Source organism: Nannospalax galili, unplaced genomic scaffold, assembly GCF_000622305.1.
Source record: "Nannospalax galili isolate Female #2095 unplaced genomic scaffold, S.galili_v1.0 scaffold1735, whole genome shotgun sequence".
In the NCBI taxonomy this organism is placed as follows: Eukaryota; Metazoa; Chordata; class Mammalia; order Rodentia; family Spalacidae; genus Nannospalax; species Nannospalax galili.
Genome location: NW_008336857.1, coordinates 589,998 through 605,576, shown reverse-complemented (window position 1 = coordinate 605,576; position 15,579 = coordinate 589,998). Strand labels below are relative to the sequence as shown.

The window sequence follows — 15,579 nt, the reverse complement described above, 5'->3', positions numbered from 1 at the left end:
TTAACTGTTTCATAAATAAATTTGATAATCAGTTTGGGAGGATCCCTCTACCAAGTCAAGGAAAGTATACCCCAAAATTACAGTAAAAAATTATCGTAGTTCTGCAGGTAAAACATTTTTAACTTTTAAAAAACTCAGTATTGCCAAGTACTAACTAGTAAGTACTACTATCACAATAACCAAATTTGGAGATGTACTTTGTAAAGAAAGCACCAGCATTGTTTTTACTTTTGAAACTGAAGAAGAAAAAAAATGAAACAGTTAAGTAGGAAAACTTTATTTGAAATTTCACTTATATTGTTTAGCTAGTTACCATGTGCCTAATTTCTTTTATTAGTATAAATATAGGCACCATAGACAAGCATAGAACACAAATGCAGTCCATAGACTTTTTTTTGAGTCAGGGTTTCCCTGTAGCCCCAGCTGGCCTGGAGCTTACTATATAGACCAGGCTGTTCGCCATCTCACAAAGAACCACCTCCCAAGTGTTGAGATTAAAGGTGTGTGCCTACCCTGGTCTATAGACTTTTTAAGTGACACAAATGTTTCAAAGTTATAATGGGTCATGACGATGTAATTCACCCACATTAACTCCTCAGGATGATTTGTTTCTATACTAAAGTTGGACCAAATACAGATGAAGTACTTCACCAAACACTAATAAAAACAACTGAATAAAAGAAAACTAAAAATTTCATTAGAATACCTGTTAGCATTTAGTGATTATCTACAATTGGAAGATTTTTTTCAATTTAGTATTAGCCTAAGATTTTAAATGACCATTAAATCCTGTGTACAAAACAGTGGTCATATTTTCATTCTTCTGTAGCAAAACAGTGGGAGAAGGAGATTTCAGTTCTCCAGTGTTTTCCTTTATTTCATAGTCCCAAGTCAATTCTCCCTACTGCAGCCCCTAAGCGGAATTTTCAGGTCAAAGCCAAAACACACCTATATAGATGATCACTTATTTCTCAAATCTTTCCCCACACCTACATATGCCTAACAGTCTATTCACCACAAGACCTACAAAAAGAGACCTGTCAGGGCTGGGGTAAAGATAGCTCAGTCAGTAAAAGACCTGCCTTTCAAGCATGAAGACCTGAGTTCAATTCCCAGAACCTATATAAAAAAAAGTTAGGCACGGAGGCATATGCTTGTAGCAGCATTAGCTCTGGAGAGGTAGAGATAGGCAGATATATCCCTGGAGCTAGCCAGCCTCGCCCTAATGTGCAAGCCCCAGGCCAGCTGAGAGAGTTTCTGACAAAAAACAAGGCTGATGACACCTGAGATTCACACACACACCCACACACACACACACACACACACACACACACTCACACACACACACACACACACACACACACACACACAGAGAAAGTTTGAGAACTGAGTAATATAATAAATGAAATGTTCATTGGATAGACAAGCAAACTGGAAGTGGCAGAAGGATCAATGACCTTGAAAACAGATCCAAGGAAATTCTCTATTCTGAAGAGCCGGAAAAAAAGAGTGGAGAGAAACTAAGTCTCAGAAAACTGGGATACAACACCCAACATACAGATAAGAGTCCAAGAAGGAGAACAAAGTACAAACAAATCTGAAAAAAATAACTGAAATAGGAACAGTGAAGGTGAAACAGCCACCAAATTTGTTGAAAGGGGTTTACAAGTGCAGTGTTCACAGTCTAAATACTAACTCCAAACTAAAATCACTAAGCTAACAGCTTAAAATCCTCATGCTTAGCACAGATACACACTGTCTTCTTTTAGTGCGTTTCCTTCAAATTTCAAAACCTTTTTATTTTAACTGGGATCTCAATTTTTAAAAAGTAAATCACCAAATATCAAATTAAGAGTATACAAACTGTCACTCTGGAGATATACTGTGCTATTTTAAGCGTTCAAAAACAAGAAATGAAAGAGCATAAGTTATCTTCCGGCTTCAAACAATCATATTCAATAAAGTATAGTTATGTAGAAAAAAAAAAGCCAACTGAAGGAAGAGCTCTCTAGGTCAGAGCAATCCCTAGTCATTTATGTTTAAAGTGGCAGGTTGATTAACGGTATGGGAAACATGATAGAATGCACATATGGCAAATGCTGGAAACTCATAAAATACAGAACCAAAGCAGAAATTTTCTTCGACATACTATCTACACTATTGGAAAAAAAAAAATCAACAAAATAAGGCTTTCTCATGAAGAGAATGCATTATGTGTCAAGAAAAAAAAGAGCGCTGCATGGTTTCAAACCAAACTTAGCTAGACTCTTGCTCAAACAATTCATCAATAAAACACTTTCCAAGTGGAAAAGCAAGTGATCATTGAAGAAAAATGTTTGTTCTGTAATATTTACTACAAAATTTTAGAACAGCAAGAGAAAAACAATTACCAGTTACTATTAACTTTAAAAGTAATCATAAGATTTTTTTGGAATAATGTAATCTTCCTATATTTGCTGAAATCTACCAAGGAAAGGTTATTTATTCTGAGTTTTATTTTACTTCTAGGATAAAAGAGAATCTATGACACCTCCATCAATCCAGCCTAAGAGAAAAATTCTCCTTAGAAGCTGCAATAGCTCTAACACATAATCATTATTCAATATACTTTATTTTTCCTTAATAAATTCTTGCAAAATGTTTTTCCAATTTTCACTTCTTTTCAAAATCAGTATGACAAAGGATGAAATTGATCTCCTAAAAGTATCCCAATAAAAATCATGTATTTATAGTAACTAATAATCTGACTTAAGACTGTTAATTGTTAGTTGAGTTGTATGCTAAGGTCTTCCATCAAATAAATACATAAATTAATATTTAACTTTGCTCTCTAAAAATGAGGACTCCAGGGCTGGAAAGATGGCTCAGAGGACCCAGGTTCTATTCCCAGAATCCACATGGCAGTTAACAAGTTCAGCAACCCAGTTCCAGGGGAACCCAATGCCCTCTTCTGGCTCCCAAGGGCATTGCTCAACATGGGTGCACTTATACACATGCAGGCAATACACTCATACATATAAAATAAAAATAAATGAAATATTAAAAATAAATAACTAATAAAAATGGGAACTTCGAAAGCAGGACTACTGGGTAAGAAGCTTATGTGACAGGGCTGGAGAGATGGCTCAATGGCTAAGAGCAGAGGCTGCTCTTATAGAGGCCCTGGGTTCAATTCCCAGCACCTACATGGCAACTAACCGTCAGTAACTTCAGTTCCAGGGGATCCAATGCTCTCTTCTGACCTCCTTGGACATTGCAGGACATGGGTGCACTTCCCTACATGCAGGTAATACACTCATACACATAAAAAAATAAAAATAATAAAAAATAATATTTTTTAAAAGCTGGTATGACAGAATCCTGTAATTAAAGAATCAAGGCCAGGAGTGATGGCACACACCTTTAACCCCAACACTCCCTACATAGGCATGAGGATCTTTGTATGATCAAGATCATCCTGGTCTATATAGCCAGTCAGGGATACATAATGAGACCCTGTCTCAAAACCCAAACAAAGAAAGATAACAATAATAATAAAGCAAACAGGATCAACATTCAACTACCCTGAATCAATCCTAACATGATAAAGTAATCATCCAACACCATGTGGCTCCTATGTGATGAACCTACAATCATAGCAAATAATCTATGCTGTCCTGGTGGGGAAAGAAAACAAACCTAGAGCTGATCAAACCTCTAGAATGGAACAGAACGAAACAGAGGGAACAGAGAAACATATTAAGCATCACAAAAAGAGACTGGGTCAGGAAAACCAAGAACACGGGCAATTCCACTGACCAGTATACCTAAACAAGGAAATAAATAACTACCAGAGGAGGAAAAGGAGGAAACTACAGAAAAGAGACTTAAAAGATATAACACAATGCAATGTTTGAACTTGTTCAAGCAAATCAACTGCTAAAGAAAATGCAACAATCTGGGAAATATAAAGTGTACATACTTGGTATTAATGATTTCTCTAGTGTGATGATACTGTGGCTATGTCTCTAAAAGCCTGTATTCTTTTAAAGACACAAGTAAAATGCTAATACAAGATGATATTTGCTCTAAAATAATCTGGTGGAAATGTTCGCTATGGGGCAGCAGTTAAAACAAACTGACCATTAGTTGGCATATGCCATATATAAATGTGTGCGCATATATATATGACTCTTTAGGTTGTTCTCTAGTTCTGCATATATGTGAACGTTTCCACAAACGAAAGCTTCCGTAACAGAAAGTTTGTTTCTTTTTAAACAATGATGCAAAGAATGACTTATTTCTAGGAGATGAAGCAGATCTACATACAAAAGGCACCAGAGCTGTCAGAGGCTAGAAGAAGGTCCCCTAACTACTCCACAGCTCTGCTCCTCAGTCTTTTCCTACTACTACATACTTTTAATTGTAAGGGAAAGGAGGAGCTACAAAAGACCAAAAACAAATTTTCAAACTGTAAAAGACAATGCCATGTGAAGTTCTGCAATTTCCATGCTTACTCAACTACTCCCTTAATCTACTCCCCAGAAATAGTGCTAAACAAACAGTTGCCTACTAAAATCTGAACTCAAGAAACCTATCTTAGGAAATCACTAACAGTTGGCTGACTAAAAGAAGGTACAATCGTTCACTAGTAGGAAAGATTGAAAAGAATCAGCTTTAAAAATCAAATCTACTAAACATCTTAAAAAGGAAAATCTAGGCCCAGATGGCTTCATAGTTAATTATATCAAACATTTAAGGGAAAGATAAAACCAATTCTATAGGCTTTTAGGAGAAAAGGAAGGGAAGTGATGGAGTGGAATTCTTTCCATTTCACTTTGTGAAGTCAAAATTATTATAGATATCAAATCTAGACAAAGACAGTGCTAGAAAACAAAACTACAAACCAATATCCCTCATGAATAGACATCTAAATCCTCAATCAAAATCTAAAACTCAGAATAGAACTCTTGCAATTAAATAAGAACTATTTTAAAATGTGCAAGGAATTTCTAACATACAATTCAAATAAGATATATGAATAATAAATTGGCCTATGAAAAGATACTCAACACTATTATCAGGAGTTAGAGAAATATAAATTAATACCACAAAGTGAAATACTTCTACAGAAGTATTACCAGACCAACCAGGGTTGATGGGAGGTAACTAGCCTTCACATACATTTCTGGTTTAAGCACAAAACAGAATTACCACCTGAAAAAGAACTTTTTTTGGCAATACTTTATATAAAACTACCTGCCAACCAGCAATCACACTGCTAGGTAACTAGAGAAATAAGAACATACAACAAGAAAAAACTTAAACACAAATGTTCACAGCAGATTTATTCACAATATCCCAAAATTGGAAATAATCCAAATGTTTATTCATCTACTATAAAGTAAATAGTGTAAAATTCATAAAACAAACTGCTACTTGGCAATGCAAGAAATGAACTATACACATACATAAAGCACATATGTACATGTGTGTGCGTAACAGCACTGTGCTAAGTGAAAGTGCACATACTGCACTCTATGACTTCATTTCATGAAATTCTTGAAGTAAGAAAAACCACAGCCACAAAAAGATCAGCAGTCACCAGGAGCCAAGATAAAGATAAAGAACTGACTTCAAGGGACACGGAAACCACGGTATTATCCTACATCGCGACTGTAGGTTATAAACATAACATTTGTCAAAACTCATTTATATACACTGCCAAATCAATGAATTTTCTGTAAAAGGTATCTCAGTAAGGCAGGTTTTTTAAAAAATCAGATTCTGCCTAACTTCTTAGTATTTTCAGTTCTTGAAAGAATCAATACTATCAATTTGCAAATCACTTTCCAGAACAAAAACATTCTAATTAGTATTACGTCTATGACAACGGTCCAGGAAAATTGTAATATGATTAAAAGCTAGAATGTCATGCACCAGCTCCGCAGTTAAGAATATATATTCCCCTCGCAGAGGACCTGAGTTGGTTCCACATCAGAAGGCTTACAACCACCTGTAACTCCAACTCCAGAGATCCTACCCTTTGGTCTCTGCAGGCACCCATACTCACATATCCACACCCACACAAGAGACACACAGACACACACACAAATACAAATTAAAAATAAAATATTTTTTTAAAAAACTAGAGTTGTTCACCAATTCTAACACTGCTCAACTTAAAATATTTCCTTATGAACTGATTATAGGATCCTGAAAACAATTCTGGTTTCAGATGGTAACAAATAGTAATCTCTAATGCCCATTAAAAAAAATAGAATAGTTATTTAATTGTAAATCACATACTTAATCTCTTAAGGAATTCTGGAGAATTTTTTTGTAATTAGGAAAGAAGAGCACGCTATAAGTCTAGAAGATTCTTCAGCATCAATAAACTATCCTAAAACACATATCACACCCAACGTATATTAAGTCATACATTGAAAAGCGAATACATATGCTTAAAAACCTAGCCTCAATGCCAGGCGAGGTAGCACATGCCTCTAATCCCAGCACAGAGGCAGAGGCAGAGGCAGAGAGGCAGAGGTAGCTCTGTGAGATCAAAGTCAACTGGGGCTACAGGGAGACCCTGTCTCAAAAAAAAAAAAAAATCCAAACCTAGCCTCAATGCTTAAATTAAATCTGATACATCATTTCCAGGGGCTTTTAGATTACGTAGCCCAATTCACTTATTCTGAAGCTTCCTAACTAGAGTACTATTGGAGGCAGGGGGCTGAGCCAGGACTTGGTACTTCTTCTGTAGCAGTCATTCTCAAACTTTTAATACAAATCACCTAAGGGTCTTGTTAAAATTCATATTCTGAGTCCTTAAATCTAAGGTGGAGGTTGAAAAACTGTGTATTTGTAACTAACTCCAAGATGATGTCAATACTTCTGGTCCTAAGAACATATGACGGAATAACAAAGCTCACAATATTTTACAGGTGTTTACCATGTAAATTCCATGCATTCAATTTTATGTCAGGTAGTCCCTTATGATGTTAAAGCAAAGTATTCAAGGAAGGGAAAAGTTTCCAGGCCGTGCTATAATGCTCCATTCTTCCTAGAGACTGTTTATATACTCTGAGACAACTAACACCCATGCCTAACTACTGAGAATTCTATAGAAAGTACAAGAGATGAGGTATTAAAACAACTGCTACTTAAAAAAAAAAAAAAGATGAAGACAGTACCTTAAATTGTTAACATGCTAATATGCAGTCAGGATTGAAACTGATTATTCCATGTGATCATCAGTCACCTAAGGGGATTTTATGGCAATGTTAGGACTAACCTCCTAGATTCATGCAGCCTGGGACAGGAACACTGACAAAGACACAAACTTGAACTTCAATGTTTTATTGAAGAAGAGAAGAGCTATTAGCCAATCAGGTACTAGAAAACATGTAATTCTTAATGTCAGTAAGAATTTATAAACTTAAATTTCTCTCTACAAAGCTAGAACTATAATGCAAATTGAGGGGGAAACAGGACTCTAGAAAAGGATCTGTTAACAATGTCTATCATGTATTCTCCCCCATTAGTCCTGTCCCTCTGGCCAAGGAGAGACTACCCAAAAGCCTTAAGAAATGTTTAAGAGAGTATACAATTTATCATCGTCTATATTATACTCAAACCACAAAACAAAGAGTTGCCTTTCCTATAAGATTCACATATTATCCTCCACTTGAAATCTGCCGTTTCCATAGCAACCAAGCATTGATGCCATACAATTTTTGCTATTCCCACTTAAAGAACACTGTGGCATAAAAATGCTTTTATGAACTTATAGAAATAGATGAGGCAAAATGTAAAATAGATTATAAATACGTGAACTCAAATTTTTTTCTCAAAGCTTGCCAACAAGTATTGACCAGTTCTTCAAACTGTACACTTGAGTATTAAATGTATTTTAAGATTAAAGAAATACTGAAGTTCCTAGGCATGGTGGCAGCACTATTTTGAATTATTTAAAATCAGGTTATCAATGAAGGCATCCTAGAGGTAACCACATCTCTTTGGCCCTGGAGAGGACACGTGAAGGTTAACCTTAAAATTGTAGGCTAAGAATGCAGGACATTACCCCTGAGGACAGCCACTAAAAATTTTGGAGCAGAGGACTGACAGGATCAAAGCTCTGTTGTAGAGATGAACTGAAAGTGATGAGTGAGCAAGGAACAAAAGGAGTCTAAAACAGGGAGATCAGATAGAAGGCGATCAGAACAGCCTGAAGAAGGTGAGGAGCCAAAGTCAAGTGGTCAGCAAAAAGGAGCAAAGATATATGCAAGACCTGGCTCTTTAAAGCCCTTTCTTGGCCTAAACAACAGGTTAGTACTAAATTATTGCATATTTTGTAAAAGATGTTATGTTTTCTTATAAGCTTTTATTAAGTGACAAGGTACTCCATCTCCACTTCCAAAGTTAATTTTAGCACAATGACTCCAAGGTTTTACAATACAGTCAGGAGGAATACACCAGAAACCAGAGGTTTCCTTGACTCTGGCAAGTAACAGTTCCCTTTTAGGCCCCCCCAAAAATTATGGAAGTTAAAGACTATCAAATCTCTTTTAAGACTTGGGGCTGAAGAGACAGCTCAGCAGTTAAAAGCAGTGCCTGCTCTTTACAGAGGCCCTAGGTTCAATTCCCAGTCCCCACATGGCAACTAACAACCATCCATCACTCCAGTTCCAGGGGAATTAGACACCCTCTTCTGACCCCTGTGGGCACTGCATGACACAGATGCAGTTACATACATGCAGGCAATACACTCAGACACATAAAATAAAAATTGAAAAAAAAATTTTCTAATCTCTACGATTTAAAAATTCTGTGAAAACCACAGTAAGGAAATCATATACACACAGAATTAGAATAGTTATCATGATAAACCTCAAGACTTACTGAAATAAGATACAAAATTCCATTTTTCCCCATCTCTATCTCGGATGACTGTTACAGCACCAACTCAAAAAAAGAGAAAGTATTCAAAACCCAGATCTGTCAAAATACAGGCAAAATTCCTGAGGGTGGTTGTAAAAGGAAGAGAATAGTGTCCAAAGCAAATAAACACCCAACAAATTAGATAAAACATAACTAATTTGAAAAAAAACAAAGAAATGAAAAAGTCATTTCTTACCCTGCTCTCCTCTTGTTCCTTCTCTCTGACAACTTTTGAGTCCATGTCAAGATTCTTCCTGGTAAATACACATGCTCAAAATAGGGGGAAAGGGAAACACAGCTCCACCATACCTTTTTAAGAGCCATTGCAGGCTGCTCAGTTTTTTCCAGAAATTATCCATTTACATCAATTCTTTGCTTTACTTGCTAACAGAAAAATTGTCCACATTCCTTCTAAGCATGCTCAACATCACTGGACTTTCCAGCTGCTTCCAGTTGCTTTAAAATTCTTTTTTTTTTTTTTTAGACAGGGCCTTCCTTCCTATAGCCTCAGCTAGCCTGGAGCTCCAGAGTTCACTATGTAGACCAGTCTAGCCTCAATTTCAAAGACACCTGCCTCTGTCTCCAGAATATTGATAGTAAAGGTGTTTGCAATCATGGCCATGGCATTGTTTGTTTGTGGTTTTTAAATTTGTTTTTTTTTTTTTTTCTCTTGAGACAGGGTCTCCCTGTAGCCCCAGCTGACCTGGAACTGATTTGTAGACCAGGCTGCCCTTGATCTCAGAGATCTGGCATACCTCTGCCTCCAGAGTGCTGGGATTAAAGGCCACCATGCCCAGTTTTTTGTTTTTGTTTTTGTTTTTTTTAAATACTTAAGCATCTCTTTTAAATAGAAAATTCTTAGAAATCAGGGATTTCTAGAGTGCTAGACATTTTCAAGAGTACTTAAATTATTTTGCAAAAAGATTAAACAACACACTGCCTATCGAGCTGCACATGTACTTGGCTCTCTAAAACCCACCTAACTTTCAAAGGTTAATTAAAATGCATACTAGGGCTGAGGAGATGGCTTAGTTGGTAAGAATGCTGCCTGCCACCAAGGCTGACCTGAACTGGATCTCAGGAACCCACAGGGTGACATGAGAGGACTGACTCTAGTAAGGGGTTCCTCTGATCTCTACATTCATGAACAGGAACACACACACAATAAATGTAATAAGTGTTTTTTAATTAAAAGTGTAACAAACACTCGTGATCTATCATCTGCTTCCCACAAAGCCTTGTATGAGATTCTTATGACTACTATAAATGAGGACTTCCAAAGCTTAAGCCAAGTCACTCAGTAACTCCTCTTCCACTACAGTGCCATCTTCTCTACGATTAAAGAAGCCAACATGGCCACAACTGGGTATTTTGCAATAAAAGATGAAATGTACTAGGGACCCAGATATCCACCTTCCATCAGTTACATTTTGCTAGCAGGTTATCTAGGTGAGCACTAACTGGTTATTTTAATATCAGTCACAGAAATGCAATTTTATGAATAATTTTCATTTAACTCAAAGTTAGAAAGTGAATACCATATATTCTACTTGTACTGGCCAGAGGATCATATACAAGTCAGTCAAAGAAAATGAAGGATTATAAATGTGTCTTTCATTACTTAAAATGTTGTTTCTAGAAGCTATCATCTGCCCATAAAACCAACTACTATGCAGCCATTTATCCCAAAATAGTGAAAATGGCTACTTTAATATGCATGTTTTTATAAAATTCTATGTATATGTATATACACAAACACAGATACATGTAACAATAACTTGGAAAAAAAAATCACTTACAAAACAGCTACTTTGCTTTGCACCTCTGAACACTTCATGATCCTCTATGTCCCTAACCAGTGGAACCATTCTACCTTCCTCACTGACTGTTCTACTCTCTGCAATATCTACCTTTTTCCCACCTACTTTTAAATGTCCCAGTCCAGCTGGAATAGTACACCTTGGTGACAGAGCACGTGCCTATGTGTGCACGGCCCTGGGTTCAATTCCAAACATATTTTTAAAAAAGAACAAAGCCCAGTTCATTTAATGATTTGTCTCTTTCTTTTTAATATATTTTACTTATTATTTTTATTTTATGTGTAATAGTGTATTGCTTGCATGTATATAAGAGCACCAGTGTTGTGCAATGTCCATGGAGGTCAGAAGAAGACATTGGATTCCCTGAAACAAAGTTACACACCGTTGTTAGCCACCAAGTGGATGCTGGGAATTGAACGAGGGTCCTCTGAAAGAGCAGCCAGGGCTCTCAACCACTGGGCCATCTCTCCAGCCCTGCCATATCTATGCTTTCTCTCAGCAGTATGATTTTAAACTTCATTTATTCAGCAAAGCCTTACTCGGTCACCTTTAATGATATGACACAATTCCAGTGAAGGGCCCCTACCCTCCCCTAAGTCTGGGAAGGAATAGTATGAGTACCTCAGAACTGTGACTGGAGAACTACCATGCATTCTCTTCAAAGAAATAGCAACTGAATTCTCCAAACAAAGGCTTTAAGTAAAAAAATGAAGACAGGATGTTTTAAGTCAAGCACCAAGTATTACCCTATTGTTACTGAGTTTTCAGGGTGATGTTTTCTTCTGATTAACATTTTTAAAACTATAGGGAAAAGCCAGGTGGATCTCTGTGAGTTCAAGGCCAGCTTGATCTAGATAGTAAGTTCCAGGCCAGCTGGGGCTACAGGGAGACCCTGTCTCAAAAAAAAAAAAAAAAAGACCAAAAGAAAAATAACTATAATGGTAGTAAAGGAAAGGGCAATGAGGGATGAGAATAAACTTGAGAAATGAATTCATTGTGGGATCAAGGTCAGTTACTCTGTGATCACATTTATTTTCCTTAAGGTAAAAAAAATGCCAAATTTCTAAAAAGTAATACACCTGGGCTTTGAAAATTCCAAATGGCTACAAAATCAGAATGCCATTACATTTAAGGATGGGGAAGAAAGAAATTTTATTTCTCTGTACTTAGCCCAGAGAACACCCTCTTTGCAAAGCTGTTATATTGACATAAAAAGGGGAAAAATTTGATTTCTGTGGCTTGAGAGATGGTTCAGTGGTTATGGCTGCTCTTCCAGAGGACCTGGATTTGGTTCCCAACACCCACATGGTGGCTAAAAAACATCCTTAATTACAGTTCCAGGGGATCCAACCCTCTTCTGGCCACTGCAGGAACCAAGTACATGCATGATACACTTACCTACATGCAGGCAAAACATTCATGCATATAAAATTAAAATAAAGCCTCAAAAAAAAAAAAAAAGAGGCCATTTCTACTTCTACATCTAACATTTCTGGCTTTTAACTTGAGAGCCTGACTGAAATTGCTATGCTCACAATTTTGTCAAACAGATCTTCCAACTGAACAGAAATAATAAAAATTTAAGGACATCTTGCTACTAAGTCTCCCAACTTTTAACAATGTATTTTGAACTTCAACATCATACTAGCTAACAATCTTTTAATTACTCTGAATAGCAGCTACCTAACACTGTGAAAAAGGCACAATATTGGAAAAGGTATAACAAATTCAAAACAGTAATTTTTGTGAATATTCAGAAACTTTATCATGAAGTTATAATAAAGCTACACCAAAAGGAAGAAAGGAAAAGGATGAGGAGGGGGGAGGGAGGGAAGAAATGGTTCAATGCTTAAGAGAGTTCAGTTCCCAAGACCCATGTTGGTGACTCACTTCTGCCTTAATTCCAGCTCAAGAGGGATCTCTGACACCTCTGGCCCCTATGGACATCTGCACTCGCAAGGACATACCCACACACAGACACACATGCATAGATATAATTTTTAATATTGTATTTATTATTTTTATTTTATGTACATAAATACTGCCTGCCTGTATGTAAGTACACCCCTGCCATGCAATGCCCACAGAGGTCAGAAGAGGGCATCAGATCCCCCTGGAACTGGAGTTACAGACAATTGTTAGGGACCATGTGGGTGCTGGGAATCAAATCCAGGTCCTCTGCAAGAGCAGTCAGTACTCCTAACAGCTGGGCCATCTCTCTACCACACACATAATATTCTTAATAGTATTTATAAAAGAAAAGACCCTGATAAATGCACCTATGTGCACTCCACTTAAGGCTACAATCTCATTTTCTCTCATGGTTTATTTTCCCTATAATAAATATCTCTTTACTGTAAGGTAACTTCTCACCCTCCCCATAAAAGGTATTTCAAAAGTACTTTCTCAAACAGATTTGACCACACCTACAGAACCCTATCAACTTACAAGGTCAATCATGCTTACTTATTCAGTGTTCCATTCTAAATCCATCTGGAGGTGAAGTGTAGCACACAGAATCAGCCCTAATATATGTGAGGCCCTAAATTTGATCTTCATCACATGAGGGGTAAATGTTTTCTTTCTTCACACAGGAATTCATCATGCCCCTCAGAATGACACACAATTTAAAATTTATGGATGCCTATTTATTAAACTTCCCATTTAATTTTTTTTGTCTTTTTGAGACAGGGTCTCCCTGTAGTCCCAGCTGACTTGCACTATATAGATCAGGTTGGCCTTGTACTCACTGCGATCCACCTGCCTCAGCCTCCCCAGTGCTGGGACTCCCGGCCCCCATTTAAATATTTTCAGACTATGGTAAACCACAGATATGATGGGGATGTTATGTGACTTCAGTTGTTGCTAACTGTGTGCTTAACATAGAACACTGAGGTTCTATATCTTCATCTGCTAAGTGAGAGATGAGAGTGTCAATACCAGACACATTGAGAATATTAAGTTCCTTGTACATAAAATTATATTTTAATTATCTACTAACTTTGTGAAATCCCTACTAGATTTTATATTCCATGGTGGATCTAAAATGATCTCAATTTTTACATGTCACCTGGCAGAAAAACGCTTTCCAAGGATCCTACATTGCTAAAAAGAGTAAACAATTCTCTTATGAGGCATGAGGCATCTTTCTAAGACTGTACTGCCAAAGTGACGCCTGGATCACCCCAACTCACCTCTTTAACTTTACTTCTTTCAAACTCAGTTCTTCAACTGTACTGCTCCAGAAAGCATAGAGAGGAGTTTCTACACCACCTAAATGGATAAGTTCCTAATAATTCACAGCCTATTTGTTTTGCCTTTCAGCACAAATCCTAACAAGTTTATTTAGTTTGTAATGCAGTAATAGGTTACTCAGAAGCAAATCAGCAAGTACACGGCTGCCTTCGGAAATCACTTGGTAGGAATTAAAAGGTCTTAACCACCAATACCCAAAAGACAGGCCAAAATCTATGCGCAGCAGACCAGAACACTTAATAAATGGTGGGCAAGCTTATCAACAGGCTCAAGAGTCTCATCTCTTTTCAATGTCCAATAGCATAAAAACATGTTCATAACCATGACTGAGCCAAATGCATGCTTCTAATAGAGTACATAAAACACTTTGACACTACATCTCAAACTGTAAACTTACACACGCCTAGGGCTCAAAAGAACTTAATCCATGGGCATTCCAGAACTAATTACTTAAATTCAACAAGCAGCGATCTAAATACAGAAAAGCCTCTTTTCTCTGACAGTATTTTCTCTGATACTGCTACCACTATATACAGTTCTGGCAAGCGTCTGTAGTTAACAAGCAACTTTATTTCCTTTTCTTTTTCTCATAGGAAAATGCTAATTTATCCTCAGCTCTGACATATGTCCAGGAGCTACCATGAACGATAAAGTACAATCTAAATAAACTTTTCTATAAAGTGAGTGCCTGCGCTTAATATTTAATCAAAATGTTTTCAACGCCATCCAGTAAAACCTTTATCAGATAGTGGAAAGGAAATCTGAAAACAAGCTGATACTCAGCATGTTTAATATACTCTTATCTTTACCACACGGATCTAATCGGAGGTTTTTACTATGTATAAGCCTTTGAAATACTTTACGCTTAATAAGTACCATCACAATGCTTAATCTGGATGTTTTGCGTTTAATTCACACCACGGTGAAAGATCAAATGTTAAACACCTAAAAATAGGGGTGCTGGGAATGAGAGCAACACACAACACAGTGCTGCCAACGCAACTGCGTCTCCGAGGGGGCAGGGGCGCCGTGCACACGTACAGTAGGAGCTCACATTCAGCAAAACCCCGGAGCGAAGATCAGGTGACTTCACACCACTGACACTTTCAGCCCGAGGCAAGTGACTAGCAACCCCTGGGCTCCAAACCCGTTTGACACCTAAGTCCACACTTGCAACCCTAGCCGCGCGCACTAAGCGAAAGGGCTCGGAGAGCCGAGCGGCGCTGGAACCCGAGCCCGGCCCCGGCCTGCGGACTGCGGCTGGCTCTGCGAAGGGCGTGTGTGCAGAGCGCAGCGACCTGGCAGCCAGGTGCCCGCCGTTCCCGCGTTCTCCGCCGCTGGGCCCAGCGCGCCGGTCGCCTCTCCTTCCCCAGCCCGAACAGCACCGAGGGCAGCGAACGTCCGCCGGGGTGACTGACCTCGGCGCGCAGCGACCTGCGGCCCCAACTCGAGGCCGCCCCCTCGGGTCGGGGCGGACACGCCGGCAGCCACGCGGCGGCGAACGGGCAGGGGGCCGGGCCGCCCGTTCGCCCCACACCTGCGGGAGCCAGGCCCGCGGGCCGCGCTCTCAGGCCGCGCGACG

The 15,579-nt window shown here is 38.2% G+C and overlaps 1 protein-coding gene across 4 annotated transcripts in view; it reads right to left on the bottom strand.

The window, feature by feature from the left end:
• Atl2 (atlastin GTPase 2) overlaps window positions 1-15,579 on the bottom strand; it is a 50,525-nt gene that overhangs the window by 34,586 nt on the left and 360 nt on the right. The window lies entirely within an intron of this gene.